This window comes from Hippocampus comes, unplaced genomic scaffold, assembly GCF_001891065.2.
Source record: "Hippocampus comes isolate QL1 unplaced genomic scaffold, H_comes_QL1_v1.1 scaffold295, whole genome shotgun sequence".
Classification (NCBI taxonomy): domain Eukaryota; kingdom Metazoa; phylum Chordata; class Actinopteri; order Syngnathiformes; family Syngnathidae; genus Hippocampus; species Hippocampus comes.
This window is the reverse complement of record NW_017804848.1, coordinates 800831-806742: the sequence shown is the minus strand read 5'-3', so window position 1 is coordinate 806742 and position 5912 is coordinate 800831.

Below are 5912 nucleotides of genomic sequence, written 5' to 3'. Positions count from 1 at the left end.
CCCCCCCCCATGAATATTATTCTGAATATTCACTAGCTGGGTGGGACGTTTATTCAAGACGAGAAAGAAAGTGCCTCCTACTGGAGCACGGCGGCAGGGGGGGGCGGGTAAGGGGGGGGTACACCCTAGACAGGTCGCCAGTCAGTGGCAGGCCGTGCAGAAGAGCGTTGGCGCCCACATGCGCGGCATCACCCGCTGCCGCCACGCCGGCAAGCTCTGAGTTTCAATTTGAGGGGTCGGGTTTGGACGCTGTGGCCTTCCAAGCGTGATTTTCAGTGAGCCGCGAAAGACGGCGGTCCGCTTTTCCCAAAAGTCACGTGCAAACTTGCTGCTGACAATGAAGGTCGGCGCTAAGCCGTTGTTTTTCCTTCTCCGCCTCCGTGTTTTGACTGCGTTAATCCCCGACACCTGCGGCAGCGACGCGACAACACACCTGACGCGGGCGCGACGGTGACCACGCCCACCGCTCGTCCGCCCCTCGTCAACTGACGAGCGCGCAAGGCCGCGTACGTGCAGGGAACCGCTGCGACGGCGCTTGGCCCGAACTTGGGCCGGCAGAAGAAGACGGCGAAAGGTCACAAAGGTCACTCGGGCCGATTGCGCAACTGCAGCAAAACCAGCGGCACCGTTTTGCTGCTCACTTGTTGCCTGAAATGAGAATTGCAGTACAACGCAGGGTTGGGCTCTTGAGTTTGAATCCCAATCGTGGGTTTGGCCTTTGAGATTTTGAGTGTCCGGGACCGCCTCGCGCTTTGAAAGTTGGCTTTTCGAGCTCGGGTTCGACTTTAAAAAATAGGGATTTCAAGCAAGGGGTTGGCTTTCGAAGTGAAGGTTCAACCCCACGTTTGGAAACTGAACCCGAATTCAAAACCCCATTTTCAAACCCTGACCCCAGTTTAAAACCCTAACGTGTGTGCCTGACCCGCCCGAGGTCAATACTGTGATTTGAAAGCCTCAAACTCCGACCCAATTGAAAAGGCGACCTGTCGACCCTCCCCCTTGGAGAAAAAAAAAACAAATTCGATACTCCAGTTGAAAACCGGGCAGCCCGCTGGTCCAGTGGTTAGCGCGTCGGCCTCACAGTGCAGAGGTCGTGGGTTCGATCTGTGTGGAGTTTGCATGTTCTCCCCGTGCCTGCGTGGCTTTTCTCCGGGTACTCCGGTTTCCTCCCGCATTCCAAAAACTTGCGAGGATAAAGCCGACGAGAAAAATGGATGGAGAAGATGACGATGCAGACGATGATGGCGCAGGTGATGAAGATGCAGACGATAACGATGTTGATGACGATGATGCCGATGATGATGACGATAGTTATGATGGTGATGATGATGATGATGATGATGATGTGATGGTGATGAAGATGATGACAAGGAGGATGATGCCGGTAATGATGAGGATGATGACAATGACGTGCACGACGATACACACCCGCATACATTTCTGTGCCTGCGTGTGCGTGTGTGCGTCTGCAACGGTTTGACTGACAGCTGCATGACAAAAGGCGCACTGGAGAATATATATTTTTTTTCTTTTGCGTGCTGTCAGCCACTCGCATCCCAAGCGTGTGAAGCATCTCAAGCGGCGCTAATGCATCAGCCCTCTGCCCCCGTACGCCACCCCCCCCCCAAATCGAGAGTGATCTGAATAGCCGCCGCATTGTGATGCGGCGGCAGCAGCGAGGAAGATGAGAAAGAAGAGCGAAGAAATTCCGTGGATAATGGCGGCGGGAAATAGCGAAACATGTTTAGCGGGACAAAAGGGGCGACGGCTGACAGACGACTCGCGTCAGACGTCCCAATCGTCGGCGCTTCGGCCAGGCTGACACGCGCCGACGTCGTCATCATCATCATCATCACCACCACCATCATCATCATCATCATCATGCCTCGATGTCTTCACGCGCACGCCAAACAATCCAAAGTTTGAAGATGGCGGCGTGAGCGGCATCACCGTTCACGATGACGGCGCCGCCGATGATGATGATGATGATGATGATGATGATGCCATCCATTTTCTTGCCACATTTGCAAGAAAATGTCGCTTGCTCAACAACGAAACAAGATCCAGCTTTTGATCCGACCCACATTCACTCGCTCACTCATTCATCCGGTCTTCATCGTCTCAATGGGCGTGGCCTTCGTCTGTGACCCCGCGAAAGATGGATTTCGTCCTGGGAATGATCGACGGCAGGACCATTTGACACTTGGCGCGCACATCCGACCCACATTCACTCGCTCACTCATTCATCCGTCTTCATCGTCTCATTGGGCGTGGCCTTCGTCGGTGACCCCACGAAAGATGGATTTCGTCATGGGAATGATCGACGGCAGGACCATTTGACAGTTGGCGCGCATACCCGGCAAGCCCGCTCGCTCGAAAAGATCGATCGGCGCAGGTCGGAAGAGGTTTTCTCAGTCGCCTGTGGTCCTCCGTGTGCATGATTTTGGCCTCCTTTGTGGCGGAGCAAACCAGGAAGCGAAGCTTTGTTCCGTGTCGCTTGTTGGAGGCTCTGCTCCATTTGACTGGAATTGTACTTCAGGATCCGAGATTGGCCCGTGTTGTCCTCCATGACGCTAGTTTGCTGAGAGCTCAAAATGCTGCTCGGTCCGACCATCATATGAGGTAGTTCTTGGTTAGCATCATTGGGAGCATTTTCGACTTTGAGCTAGAAAACCTCGACTGGCTGCGGTGCCGCATTTGGGGATTTTTTATTCATTTTTTTTTTGTAGAAGAAAAATTGGAACATTTCAATGAGCGCCAATTTTTGGCCCATCCTCATCGTTTGAAGTCCCGCCATTGTATTCTGCTCGACTAAACCATCCCACCTCCATTCTTTTACGTAACCCTAACTCTAAAAAAAAATTTTTTTTTTGAAAGATTTGAATCATATCTCACCGATAGAAGGAGCTGTCGCCTTTTGCCGGCTAAAGCGGCTTGTGCTGTCCAACAAAAACCACTGGTGTTGTTTTTGTTTGTTTTTACGTGTTTGTGTTGTAACAAAAGCAGCACCCCGCCTCTCCCAAAGCATCATGGGAAACACACACACACACGCACTAGGGCACTCTCGCAACAATACACAACAAGACGAGCTCACTCTGCGTGTGTGTGTGTGTGTGTGTGTGTGTGTGTGTGTGCGTGGCAGCGTGTGAAAATTCACACAGTCGCACAAACAACAGTGGCAAGATATAATATGGCGTTGAGGGTATTGAGGGTGTGGATGTGTGATTTAGGGGGAGTGGGAAAGCATGCCACCGCCACTGCCTCTGGTGAATTTCGATCATCAAGGCTTGCGCACGCACGCACACACACACACACACACACACACACACACACACACACACACACACACGGTTATTAGCAGGAGCAGGTACAGCTGGGACTTAAAAAAGTCAACGCCACCTGCCCTCATGCTTGTCTCACACTGATTAACACACGCACACACTCAACACATAATGAACACGTTCAACTTGGTTTTTTTTTCCCCACCAAAAAAAAAAAAAAAAAAAAAAAAAAGGACATCTGGCATGGACTACAATGTCTAATTGGCTTAGCGGCTAACATGCTACATGATTAAGAGTCAAGTTGGCCCACATGATACACGACAGTATTCAGATGCTTCAATGCTAAGTGGTTATTGCACCAGTGGTTACGCTTTTAAGAATTTAGCTGGCTAAGGGGCTGAGATGCTAGGCGGCTAACTGGTTAACACGCTACGTGGCTAATTGGCTAATACACCCAATGGCGAAGGTGCTAAGGATGGAGGCGGCTAAATGACGGAGATTCTGGGCGTTTAAGTAACTAAGATGTTGGGTGACAAAGCTGCAAAAGATGGGGAACTTGGAAAGATTCTTGGTGTCCAAATGGCAGCGATGCTGGATGGGAAAAAGCCCTGAGCCATCCAAGTCCAGTTTTACGCATGACATTGGTCAAAAAGGGCCTCTGACCTGGGTCGGCATCCATTGTGACGTCGATTTGACACTCATGACTCGAGTACGTTCTCACTTCCTGAAGTTTGAAGTGATGCAAAAATCGAAATGTTAGTGGATGAAGGAAAACAAAACACATTGCTGAGTGATTCCACTCATTTGAGGAAACGAGAACTGCATGAAAGCTTTTAGCATCAGCTGACCAGGACTGTTTTTAGGCGCGCTGGCTTTAGCTTAGCTGAGCTAGCCGTGTGTGAAAGGACACCCAAGCACGCACACGCACACGCACACACACACACACACACACACACACACACACACACAGCATACTAAATAATAAATGGCATGTGAGTGGTCGCGATTGCTAATGGGCTAATTAGCTGTCGCTCACATTAGCTGATATCAGACACTTGGCTCCTCAATGCTAACTTTAATGTCTGGGGCCCACTTTTGAGGTGGAGGGTGTGTGTGTGTGTGTGTGTGTGGGGCGGGGGGGGTATGCTGTCATTTTCTGCTCCGCTGGCATGGAGGAGGAAGGGTGGATGCAAAGAGGTTGGCGGTGGGGGGGTTAGGGGGGCGGCAGAAGCAGGTGAACAAATGGAAGACTTTTCAGGTATCAAAGTCACCAAAGCAGAGCGGAAAGTGGACAAAGTGTTTTGGTAGCGAGGAGATGGGGGGCGGGGCTAAAACAGGTGAGGCTTTGTTTTGGCAGAGAGATCCTATCAGGACCAGTTTTTCCCGCCGCTGGCCGCCAGGAGGATCGCTTTACCAAAACGAGACTCGCCGACGCCCGCGACAGACGGACGGGTCAATGACAGGAAGCGAGAGACAGGAAGTGTGCGCGGCGAGACGCTTAGCTTCTCGGTGGCTACTGTCGAACACTCGAAGTATCTCAGTGGTGAGGACACTGGCTCGTTACCGTAAGCGGCAAAGATCCTTGGTGTTTAAGCTGAGCGTGGTTACCATGGAAACAGACACCCAAAACTTGACCAACTTTTGACCTTGTGATTGGCCAACAAGCAGGACTGTGCTTTTCGGGACGTGAGTACGTCAGATGCTCAGAGGCTGAGAGACACGGTGTCTAACATGCGAGGTGGCTGAAGCGCTAAGTAGCTAAGTAGCTAAACCCTCATACACAACAGAGAGAAAAGGTGAAGACTGAAGAGGCTGAACTTTGTGAAGAGGCTATAATGCTAGGTGGCTAGGATATTAGAAGGCTAGGTGGCACCGAGTGACTCAACCGCAAAGCTACGTGGCAAAGTAGATAAGTCACTTTACATTTCCGGGATGCTCGCAGGCAAGGCATTCAAGATGCTCGGCAGCTAAGTGGCGACATTTCTACGATGCTCAATGGGTATGCTGCCAAGATTGGAGGTGGCTAAAGGCTACGACACTTGCTAGCTGTGTTGTGAGGACACTGAGTCTTTAGCTTATTAGCATGCTAGGTGGCTAGGTTGCGAGGATTTCAGGTCGCTACGTGGCTAATGTCAAGAGGCGAAGCCACTTGCTGACTGACGTGTTTGGTGGTTGAGATTCCGGCTGAATACATTTTGAAGTTGCTGGTTGCCAAAATTCAAGCTCGCCAAGTGGCTCAAATTTGAGGTCGCTCAGTGGTTGAGTTGACGGACAAAAGCCTCCCTCTGCTGCCGTTAAAATGCTTCGCGGGAAAACAGACACCAAAGCAATTTCAAATGTTCCCCCATCATGAGAAATGAGGAATGGGTCGCTTTGATCCAAGTCGTCTTCCGATTGGAGCGCAAACCGCGTTTTCACGCAGACGATCCAAGCCGTGTGAGCGTGTGTCACCGTGAGCCCCCAACCCCGTCCCCCGCGGTCGGGCCGAATCTCCGTTCGCCCTGCCGAGCTCTCGTTAGGGCGTCCGCACTTCCTGTCCGGACGAGCTAACCCGCTGCGTCCTTCTGGTAGGACCCAAACATGCTGAGGGCCACAAAGCTGAGCGCCCCCCCCCCCCCCCTGCCCCCGTCT